Below are 12444 nucleotides of genomic sequence, written 5' to 3'. Positions count from 1 at the left end.
GAGAATTTAACATGTTTATCACCCTCCAGGTGAAGAAAGTTCTCCTGATCTTTGTTCTCAATGGCATGCCTCATATCCCAAGGTCGTGACCCTTGGTCTGGACTCGACAGCCATCAGGAACATCCTTCCCATTTCTTGTCCGTTTCCCTCCCCCAGAATTTCATAGGTTTCGACAAGAACCCCTCCTATTTCCAAACACTATAGTGAATACAAGCCTTACTGACCCAATCTTTTCTCATAGTTTGTTGCTGTCTTCACAAGAATGGAACTGTCAGTTTGATAGATTCACAAGGACAATTGAAGAAAAAGAAAGCAAATGAAGGGAGATATTGAAGCAGTGAAATGCAAATCAGAGCTGCTGCTGAGACCCAAAACCAAAAGAAGAATGCTGCTAATGCCTAACAGATCAGGCACCGTCTGAGCAGAGTAAAACTGAGTTAATATAGAGAGGGATAACCTTACATCAGAACTTACTAGTGCTGATACTGTTTAGTATAGTTTATTGGCACGTGTACCGAGGTACAGTGAAAAGCTTTTGTTGCGTGCCAACCAGTCAGCAGAAAGACAATACATCATTACAATCGAGCCATTCACAGTGTACGAATACATGATAAGGCAATAGCGTTTAGTGCAAGATAAGGCCAGTAACGTCCAATCCAAAGATAGTCCGAAGATCTCCACTGAGGTAGATAGTAGTTTAGGACTGCTCTCGAGTTGTGGTAGGGTGGTTCAGTTTGGAAGACACTGTCCCTGAATCTGGAGGTGTGCGTTTTCACACCTATACCTTTTACCCGATGGTAGAGGGGAGAAGAGTGGCCAGGGTGCAACTCATCCTTGATTATACTAGTGGGCTTGCTGAGGAGGCATGAGGTATAAACAGTGTCAATGGAAGGAAGTTGGTTTGCCGTCTGGGCTGCGTCCACGATTCTCTACAAACAGGAAAAGCAATTTATCGGGAATAATTAAATTTCACATTAGTCCAATTGAATGCAATGTTTCCAGAGGGAAGACGAGGTGTTGTTTCTCAAAGTTAAGTTTAGGCTTGTTGGAAATGTGCATGAGGTCACAGAGAGGTCAGAGTGGGAGTGGGATGGATAATTAAAATGGCAGGCAAATGGAAGTTCATGTCCCTTCAATCTGAACAGAGGTGTTTTGCAAAATGGCCACCTAACCTATGTTTAGTTTTACAATCTAGAGGAAACCATATTGTGATGACCAAATCCAACGCATCGCATTGGAAGAAGTGCAAGGGGCTTCCTTCTTCATCAGTGAGGACTACTGGGTCCCTTGAATAAGATAATTTGAAAGAGCAGGTTTGCATCTCCCTTCATTGAATGGTAATGTGTGAGGAGAAAAGAGGAGTGGTTGGTGGAGACGGGAGAGCCAATTAGTGTGTCTCAAAAGGAACACTCCCATAAGAATACTGAAAGTGGAGAAGATGTGGTTGGTGGTAGAACCTCATTAAAGAATGCAGAAATTGTCAAGGATGGTTCATTGAAGGAGGAGACTGATGATGGGGAACATAAGAGCCAGGAGATTAAAATGTATCTTGATCTTTCTCTGACACACACATATACAAACACAATTATAAATTCCACACTGCTGTGGAATACACTCTGGGGGGCTTTTTGTTCATTAAAAGTAACCCAAGAAGTTTTTTACTGATTTCCTCATTTGCACTGGTTCTCGATTTTTTTCTGGAATATCTCAAAGGTTCAAAGGTCAGTTCATTGTCACATGTACCAATTAAGGTACAGTGAAATTCGATTTACCATACAGCCATGCTAAACAAAAGGCAACAAGACACACAACTACATAAAAGTTAACATAAACTCCACCACAGCGGATTCCCCATATTCCTCACTGTGACGGAAGGCAATAAAGTCCAATCTCCTTTCTCATTAATTCTCCCGCAGTCGGGGCAGTCGAGCCATTCGCAGTCGGGGCGATCGAAGCTCCCGCAGCCAGCGATCGAAGCTTCTGCGACGGGGTGGTCGAAGCTCCTGCAGCTTGGAGCTCCCGAAGTCGCTCTCTCACCAGGGATCGCGAGTTCCATGATGTTAAAGTCCGTAGGCTCCCGCGGTTGGAGCTCCCGAAGTCGGTCTCCAGCGAAGGCCACCAGCCTCTCGATGCTAGGTCGCAGTGTGGACGGAGATACGATACGGAAAAAAATCGCATCTCCCCCAACCCCCCCCCCCCCCCCACATAAAACAAGCTAAAGAACACTAAAAACATACATTTAACACATAATAAAAAAGGGACAGACAGGCGAGGCAGCCATTGCTGGCGGCACCCGGCGGAATAGTGTCATGTGTCTTCTTCCATGAGAACACAATTCCTCATCCATTTTCTTATTCCCTACTATACATTTTGACATCTCTGCCATGTTGCTGAACTATGTTACAAGAAGACATAAATCTTGACCATAGGAGCAGGACTTAACAGGAGATCATCTTCAAATAGAATTTGTTACCGAAGTGGCCACTGAGACATCTACCAGTGAGCCATGGAACTTTCATTCTTGGCACAATGTCCTGATGTTTGAAATCAAACCTTTTTCTTTCTTTAGAAGATGAGAGAGGATCTCAAATCTTCCCTCGCTTCTCCCAAGTGTGCACTGCCACTGTTGCTATGTCAGTTTGTCAGTGGTATGGCAGACCTTTCTTGCTGCTATTTCACTGCCTCTTCACTTAATCCAATTCAGCATCGATACTTGAAGCACAAATTCTCACAGCCAAATTAAGAGATCCCACCAAGGTGGAACTTCATGCAGGTAGTGAGTGCTCCTCACACTTCTTTTCAATTTGTGCACGGTCATTATAAACAAAGTGTAGCGCGTCGATAAAGGCAAGGAGCCAGGTATTTCGGGAAGGTATATTTTATTGTATCGTGGGTATCAGACGGGTCTAGTCTGCCGGAATGGCTTGGCGCCCAAACCTTGTCCTTATATACCTGAGTCCAGGACCGCCTCCCGGGACTGGTCCATTCCCGTGCCGAGGGGTCGGTAGTAGTATGGCCCAACTCTTGGGAGCCGCCACAGGACCCCCCCCCAGAACCGGAGGCACGAAACGCACTGGTGGTCGCACAACCCGACCGGACCGCGTACGGTAATCGGTCGACAGAGGGGCCGGCGGAGGCACAGTTGGAGGGACAGGCGGTGGGACCCGCAAAGGTGGGCGACCTCGTGGCCGAGGCTGGGCCACCCGCACCGGTTGGTCGATGTCTAAGTGGGCCGGCTTCAGGCGGTCAATTGACACGGCCTCCGGCCGGCCCCCCATGTCCAAAACAAAGGTTGTCTGTCCGTGCTCCAGCACCCGGTATGGGCCTTCATACGGCCTCTGGAGTGGCGCCTGGTGGGCGTCACGGCGCAGGAACACAAAGGCGCAGTCCCGGAGGGCTGATGGCACGTAAGGGCGGAATGTCCCATGGCGGGACGTCGGCACGGGTGCGAGCTTGCCAACTCGCTCTCGGAGGCGCTGTAGGGTGGATGAGGACGATTCCTCTTGCCCCGGCAACGAGGGCACGAACTCCCCGGGCACCGTGAGCGGAGACCCATAGACGAGCTCCGCTGAGGATGAAGCCAGGTCTTCCTTGGGGGTGGTCCGGATGCCCAGCAAAACCCATGGTAGCTCGTCCATCCAGTCGGGGCCGGCGAGTCGCGCCTTCAGCGCTGCCTTCAGCTGCCGGTGGAACCTCTCCACCAGGCCGTTTGCCTGCGGGTGATAGGCCGTGGTGTGGTGCAGCCGCACGCCCAACAGGTGGGCCATGGCCGACCACAGCTCGGAGGTGAACTGTGGCCCCCGGTCCGATGAGATGACCACCGGCACACCAAAGCGAGCAATCCAGTGCGCGGCCAACGCACGAGCGCATGTGGCTGTAGACGTATCAGCCAGTGGTATGGCCTCCGGCCACCGCGTGAAGCGGTCCACCACCGTGAAGAGGTGGGTGATGCCCCGGGACGGCGGGAGCGGGCCCACAATGTCCACGTGCAGGTGGTCGAAACGGCGGCAGGGTAGACCGATCCCTTGGAGTGGCGCCCGGACGTGGCGTTGAATTTTTGACGTCTGGCACGGAATGCAGGTGCGGGCCCAGTGGCCAACCTGCTTGCGCAGACCATGCCACATGAACCGCGCAGCTACCAATGAGATCGTTGCCCGGATGGATGGGTGAGCCAGCCCGTGGACCACGTCGAACACCCTCCTGCGCCACGCGGCCGGGACGATGGGGCACGGCTGACCTGCCGACACATCGCAAAGTATCGTCGTCGCTCCGGGGCCGAGGGGAACATCCTCAAGGCGGAGGCCAGAGATGGCAGTCCGGTAAGCAGGCATCTCCCCGTCCGTTAGTTGGGCCTCCGCCAGGGCAGAATAATCAATGCCGGGTGCCACTTCTAACACGGCATTGATGGCGGGGCGAGACAATGCGTCGGCCACCCGGTTTTCCTTCCCCTTGATGAAGCGGATGGAGGTGGTGAATTCCGATATGTAGGCCAACTGGCGCTGCTGTCGGGCGGACCATGGGTCGGAGACCTTTGTCAGGGCGAAAGTGAGTGGCTTGTGGTCCGTGTAAGCGGTGAACGGGCGGCCCTCCAGAAAATAGCGGAAGTGACGAACGGCCAGGTACAGGGCGAGGAGCTCGCGGTCGAAAGCGCTGTACTTCCTCTGGGCGTTGTCGAGGTGCCGGCTGAAGAAGGCCAGGGGGCGCCAACCCCCGTCCGTGAGTTGCTCCAGTACGGCACCAACCGCCAACTCTGAGGCGTCCACCGTAAGGGCTGTCGGGGCATCCTCCCGTGGGTGAACCAGCAGCACAGCCCGAGCCAGGGCCTCCTTCGCGCCGTCAAAGGCTGTTACGGCCTCGTCGGTCCACACGACGGTCTTACGCTTGCCCGCCAGCAGCTCGTATAGCGGCCGCATGATGTGGGCCGCGGATGGCGGGAACCGGTTATAAAAGGCCACCATGCCGACGAACTCCTGCAGGCCACGCACCGAGGACGGACGGGGAAACCGGCGGATGGCGTCTACTTTGTCCGGCAGGGGAACCGCTCCTTGCGAGGACACACGGTGGCCGAGAAAGTCGATTGTGGCCACGCCAAAGCGGCACTTGGCGAGGTTTATGGCCAACCCGTGTTCGCTGAGCCACTGGAAAAGCTGCCGGAGGTGGGCACAGTGCTCCTGCCGCGAGCGGCTGGCTACCAACATGTCGTCAAGGTAGACAAATAGGAAATCCAGCCCGCGACACACGCCGTTCATTAACCACTGAAATGACTGCGCGGCGTTCTTGAGGCCGAACGGCATCCGTACGAACTCGTAGAGTCCGAACGGCGTGATGATTGCCGTCTTGGGTACATCCTCCGGGTGGACCGGGATCTGGTTGTAACCTCGCACCGCGTCGGTGAGCTGCAGGCGAATGTCGGCCGGCAGCAAGTGCAGGTACGTGTATTCAAACATTAGGCACGGTCTGTGCCCGTCGAGCAGCGCGACCATCTCCTTCAGGAGGCTAGATGGGCGCCGGTCACCGAGGCCCGGCATGTGGAGGAGCTTTTCGGCCCGCTCCATTCGGGTTAGCCCGTAGGTTTGGAGCAGCAGCTCCTTAAGGGCTTCGTATTTACCGTTGGCCGGGGGGTCCTGGAGGAACTCCGTTACCTCTTCGGCCGTGTCCTGGTCAAGGGCTCCCACCAGGTGGAAAAACCGGGTGTTATCCACTGTGATGCCCTGCAGCTGGAACTGGGCCTCCGCTTGGTAAAACCAAACGCGAGCCCGGGTGATCCAGAAGGTCGGGAGCTTGATGGCTACCGCGTCGACAGCTGGGGCCTGGTCGGCCTGCGAGCCGGACGGGCGGTCGGATTCTGCTTTTCTGTCCATCCTAATGAATGGACCGTCGAGGTCACCAATGTAGCGCATCGATAAAGGCAAGGAGCCAGGTATTTCGGGAAGGTATATTTTATTGTATCGTGGGTATTAGACGGGTCTAGTCTGCCGGAATGGCTTGGCGCCCAAACCTTGTCCTTATATACCTGAGTCCAGGACCGCCTCCCGGGACTGGTACATTCCCGTGCCGAGGGGTCGGTAGTAGTATGGCCCGACCCTTGGGAGCCGCCACAAAAGCATTGAAGGTGCAGGATCCATGATGCTTATATTCATGCCTTCTTGCATATTGAGCACATAACTCCACCGGGTGGCGCCATACGATGGCAGCCTCGCCAACAGTCTGTCTCGTCCTTTTCTTCTTTTGTTATTTTTAGCCTGTTGTTAAATGTACGTTTTAGTGTATCTTTAGTTTTGTATTATGTGGGGGGTAAACTTTGCTCGACGGAGATGCGACTTTTTCCGTATCATATCTCCATCCACGCTGTGGCCTAACATCGTGGAGCTGGCGGTCCCTTTGCTGGGGACCGACTCCGGAAGCTCCAACAGCGGGAGCCTGTGGACTTAACGTCGTGGAGCTTGCGATCCTTTTGTCAGGGATCGACTTCGGGAGCACCAATCGCGGGAGCCTGCGGACAACATCGTGGAGCTTGGTTAAGGATCCACTTTGGGAGCTCCAACCGCAGGAGCTTTAACCGACTCGGTCACGGGAGTTTCGACCGCCCCGACGCAGGAGCTTCGATCGCCCCGACTGCGGATGATTCGACTACTCCGATCGCCGGACAAAAGGATAGAAAAAGATAATACCTTATTGTCTTCCATTACAGTGCGCTGTGGTGGATGTTAATGTTAATTTTTATGTAGTTGTGTGTCTTGTTGCTTTTTTGGTATGACTATATGGCAAATCAAATTCCTTGTATGTTTTTACATACTTGGCTAATAAATTCATTACAATTCCAATACAATAACAAAACTGCATTTCATCGGTTCAATGTCCAGTGCTACATGTTTCAACGCTCTTTACTATTTCTAGACCCTAGCTTTCTCCATCTAGTCTTATCACTTTGCCTTCTGGTATTAGACATTTCACCTGGGAATAGTAGACAGACTGTCTACCCTGTCTATGCCTCTTATTATTTTATAAACTTCCATAAGGTCTCCCCTCAGCCTCCGACACTGCAGAGAAAACAATCCAAGTTTGTCCAATCTCTCCTGAAACATAATACTCTTTACTCCAGGCAGCAACCTGGAAAATCTCTTCTGCGCCCTCTTCAAAGTTTTCTTGTAATGGGACAACTAGAACTGCACACAATACTCCAAATGTGGTCTAACCAAAGTTTTATAAAACTGCAACATGGCTTCCTAACATTTATAATCAATTAAGGCAAGCATACCATTCTTTACCATTCTATCTCTATGCGTTGCTACATTCAGGGAGTTATGGACTTGCACGCCAAGATCCCTCTCATGTCCTGCTATTAACTATATATGTTCCCCTAATATTTGACCTTCAAAAGTGCAACACCTCATTCCAGCATTTTGTGTCTATCTCCGGTGTAAACCAGCATCTGAGGTTCCTTTCTACACACCTCACCCCTGCCTGGATTAAACTCAATCAGCCTTTTCGTCACCAATATCTGTAACTGATCTAATATCCTGCTGCATCTTTTGGCAGCCTTCTTCACTGTCTGCAACTCCACCAATTTTTGTGTCATCGGTAAACTTACTAACCAACCCATTATGGCGAGTCTGGAGGCTTGTACTTTGTTAAAGAAGTTTATTGCGGCAGCAATATTCAATTACAAAGGATAACAAACGAGATTACAGACAACCATCAACTCATTTTTGTCCAAGTCATTTCTATGTGTCATAAACACCAGAGGTTCTTGCGGAACATCACTGGTCACAGACCTCCAGACCATCCTTCCACCACTGCCCTCTGTCCTCTATGCATAAGGCAGTTCTGAATCCAAACTACCAATTCACCATAGATCCCAAGCATCTTAACCTGCTGAATATGGCTACCATGATTACTTCCTAGATTTTGTTTATGTTGAATGAGAGATTGTTGTTACGGCATCACTCAACCAGGTGTTCTAACTCACCTGTATACTAACTCAGCATAACCTGTGATTTGGGCAACAAAAGTGATGCCAAATTTATCGATGGCATTGGAGTTGTGCTTAGCCACTCAGTCATGGGTGTAATGACAGTATAGCCAGGGGCTAAGCACACAACCTTGAGATGCGCCTGTGCTTACGGTCAGCGAAGAGAGGACGTTATTATGCACTGACTACTGCTTGCTGCTGTTAAAATAGGGGGCTTACAAAAAATAATAATTTAAATGTGCAGCTGTGAGGTGCAGGAACATTTCTGTCAATTCAACTGCAAACTAATGCTGATATTCTTTTCCCAATAGTCTTCACTTCCTTTTTTAAACGTTCTCCTCGAGCTGCTATCAGTAAGTGCTCAAAGATCTAATCATCCTTGTGAGTGAGCCGATTGACCACGGCATATCTATCCATCGCTCATAGTGTCACGGAAATGAAGACGGAGGCCAAATATCCGATGCACTTCTGATCTTGCAGAATTGGTAGCAGAGATCATTTCTTGCAATTGAATTTCAAAGCTAATTTATCAAAATGCAGCAAATGTTCTTTTATCTTTGAGTCGAGAATCCAATAATGGTTCATGATTTTATGTTTCACAGACAAAAGTCTAATTCAAACATTGGTGGATCCTGCAATGAGTTTGACTGAATGAAAACAATTAAAATTCAACGTTCTTGAAAAATTGGATTAATTAACTTACATTCTCTGCAACCCTATGTTCTAAAAACCTTTTCCCATTCTTCCATCAAAGAGCAAAACAGAATTTTAAGGGTTAGCTCCGTATAATACAGAAGGAAATGCTTAAACAAAAACAAAAAAAATGATAGATTCTCTTTCACCGTCAATGTTAAAGGTTGCACGGTACATGTCTCAAATACAAACGGATGTCCACAGTTTTGCTCATCAATCTCACTTGGTTTCTGCATGCAAATATATATGCATCACAATTCTATTTTTTGAAAATATATTTGATTATGGCATGGAAGAATAAAACCCATCATACAAAAGAATATCCATGCTGGTACAAATCTATCTCTTTATGAGTTCTGCCTGATATAAAGTCGTAAGAGTTCTACAGTACAAAATCTCGGCCCACTATGACCATTTTTGCCCATCGACACTATGTATCTAAAAATAGAACCTTCAATCAGTGTTATTTATATAGTTTTCACTTTTATAAGCTTCATTGGCAAATTATCGCAATTCCATTTTGATAAAGTAAATATTGACGTGGCTCAGAAATCTCTATTTAAGTCAACAAGCCACAATGAGTGTGGATATGTAAGATTATTTGAAATAGTGACACCAAAAGGCCCCATATTTCAAGTTCAGTTTGTCATCATTATACACCAGCTTCAACTTTAGTTTGATTTGCACCAAGGCTCGAATAATGTGCTGGAAGGAACAGCAGTTGCTGGTTTAAAGCAAAGATAAGACAGAAAATGCTGGAATAACTCAGCGGGCCAGGCAGCATCTCTGAAGAGAAAGAATGGGTCAAGACCCTTCTTCAGGTCTGAATAACCTGATAGAACCGTGCTGCATTTAGATCTAACCAGTTCTAGCGAAGTGAACAATGCAGTGGAGTGATTTTTTTTTTTTAATCTTCGGGAAAAGCTGATTCTTGAAATTTATGATACAAATAATTTTTCAGAGCAGTTACACTTGTTGAAGGCAAAACTTAAATATTACTGCATGTTTCTATCCTTTTCTAACTAATAAGCTGCAGCATACTCTCGTGTCATGTTGAAAAAAAGATCTAATGCAGAGTGGTTTCAGTCGCCCCAAATGAACTAGTTTTTCTTCTCATTACTTGCAAAACTTGATTATTTTCCAAATAAATCATGAAAATAACTGAACCACTACATGTTCTACATGTAAAATAATCCATTAATTCCTGGACATTATTTGAACTGTCACTATAAATATTGTTAATTTTGTATAAAAAGGTAAAATCAGAGCCACAGTTTCATTCACACAGACTTACCACAACTGAGAATAGTAAGGAACTGCATATGCTTCTTTATACCGAAGATAGATAGAAGGTGCTGCAGTAACTCAACTCCGCTGAGTTACTCCAGCATTTTATCATATCATATCATATATATACAGCCGGAAACAGGCCTTTTCGGCCCTCCAAGTCCGTGCCGCCCAGCGATCCCCGCACATTAACACTATCCTACACCCACTAGGGACAATTTTTTACATTTACCCAGCCAATTAACCTACATACCTGTACGTCTTTGGAGTGTGGGAGGGAACCGAAGATCTCGGAGAAAACCCACGCAGGTCACGGGGAGAACGTACAAACTCCTTACAGTGCAGCACCCGTAGTCAGGATCGAACCTGAGTCTCCGGCGCTGCATTCGCTGTAAAGCAGCAACTCTACCGCTGCGCTACCGTGCCTACTTTACCACCATTGACTCCATCGGCACTTCACTCTGCCTTGGGAAAGCTGCTAACATAATCAAAGACTTGTCCCTCGCCTGTCATTTGTTCTTCTCCCTACTCACATCCTGCAGAAGGTACAGAAGCTTGAAAGCACTCACCACTGGACTCAGGAATAGCTTCTTCCCCTCTTTTTATCAGGGTTCTGAATGGTCCTTCCATCAGCTTGGATACTGAACGATTCACTTCTACCCCAGACATTGGAGTTTGTCAACAAAACTGGTGCACTACAATGCTGAGAATTATATTCTGCACTCTCTATCTTCCCCTTTGCTCTACTTATTGCACTTGAGTTTGACTTGATAGTATTTATAGTTAGTATGATCTGATCTGAGAGGATGGCATGCAAAACTAAGCTTTTACTGTACCTTGGTACAAGTGACAACAGTAAACCTAAAACATCAATTGTAGTCAGAACAAATGTCCTGTTTCATTCCACAGATGCTGCCTGACTTCCTGAGTGTTTCTTTCCAGCATTTTCTGTTCTATTTCTAATTTTATTTTCATTTTCAAACCATGCCTTTGAATCGAACAATAATCAGAGATAGAAGAAATTAACAACCTTACTCAAACTTTGAAACTTAAATGGATATAAATATTACAGTTTATTTTTTCACTTACATGCAAATTAAATATCTAATTTGTTATTTCCATGAGATTATTGGCTATTCATATCCCAGAGATCTCAATAATTGTTCATTGGAGATGCTTAAGGAGAGCTGCCGGCATCTAAGACGGAGTTTGGAACTTCCTTCAGATACTGTTCTGAATAGTACAATTCCCATATGGGCGATAAATAACAACAACTTCTCATATATAAAAGGTATTTAAATGAAAAGTATAACATTCCTACAAATTAAAAGACAATTATTCCATTTCAATGTGTGTGCTAAACCTTTCATTTCTCTACATGAATTATTCATCTAAGACCTAATTCTTAAGTTGATATGGTTTCTGCTTCAGTCATTAGTGCCTTAAATTCTATCCATTTTCTCTCATTCTCTTTATTTTGGGTATATGCAATCAAGCTAATTACTCAGATTATGACCTTTCACTGCTTTACTTTCAACAAAACATACATTTTGATAGATATCAGAGGAGGCAACCCATTTATTGGTCTTATTTCAATGTATTCATATCTTGTGAAAAAAATGTTCAATTGTTTTGATAGGTTCAATGATGCAATGTTTTATCACAAAATGAAAACTGCAAACAGATCTATGAAAGCCAAGAGTAATTCCAGAAGTATCTTGGACAATTCAATATTTGAAAATTTACTGTCTCAATAAAACAATGGAATCAAATTCTGGAAGCAGAGCAATAAGTGCAACGTTCCAAGCTGCCAAGGAGAGATGAATTTCTCAAAAGAATTACACACCAGTATTAGAGAATCGTGAATCAACTGCAGTTTCCATGATGGAAATAAATAGTAGATAAAGGTACTAAAGAAAATTGGACAAAAACAGAAAATTGAGATTGAATGTATTTCAGCTACAGTACTTGGAAGCAAATCAGAGGATTGAATGCCATACTCATTATATTTTTTAATTAACATCACATCTGATATAACATGTTCCACAAATTTACTGTTTGTTGTGAAGTGTGATCAGGGGTGTATCTACGGAAAATAGCCCCTATGGCAAGCACTGAATTTGAGCCCCTGTCCAAACATCTGACACCCATCTTTTAGATAGTGAAGAAGGCACTCAGCAGAATTGGGATAGTTCTCTAATCCGATTTCTTCACCCCAATTAGACACATTTTGAGTGTAGTGAGTCGATACAGTTATCGAGCTACACAGCAAGGAAGCAGGCCCTTCATCTCACCTTGCCCATGCCAACCAACTTGGCATTCTAGGTTGGTCCCTTTTGCCTACCAAGTGCCCTGGGTCTACATTTTTGTTTATTCTGATCACATTATTTTCTGTCCTCTTGTTGGGGCTAAACTATTCAAAACATATCCTCATGGCTTGGGGTGTATCAGATGTCTTTTTATTTGGCATAAAATATTGTTCTCAACAATTA

The 12444-nt window shown here is 46.5% G+C and overlaps 1 protein-coding gene across 3 annotated transcripts in view; it reads right to left on the bottom strand.

Annotated features, from left to right (window-relative positions):
- The window catches only part of prex2 (phosphatidylinositol-3,4,5-trisphosphate-dependent Rac exchange factor 2), a 264841-nt gene that overhangs the window by 68000 nt on the left and 184397 nt on the right, over positions 1 to 12444 (bottom strand). The gene's annotated exons all lie outside the window — the stretch shown is intronic.

The sequence above is a fragment of the Rhinoraja longicauda genome, chromosome 4 (genome assembly GCF_053455715.1).
Source record: "Rhinoraja longicauda isolate Sanriku21f chromosome 4, sRhiLon1.1, whole genome shotgun sequence".
In the NCBI taxonomy this organism is placed as follows: Eukaryota; Metazoa; Chordata; class Chondrichthyes; order Rajiformes; family Arhynchobatidae; genus Rhinoraja; species Rhinoraja longicauda.
Note: the sequence above shows the minus strand (reverse complement) of the source record. Positions and strands in the feature narration are given on the sequence as shown.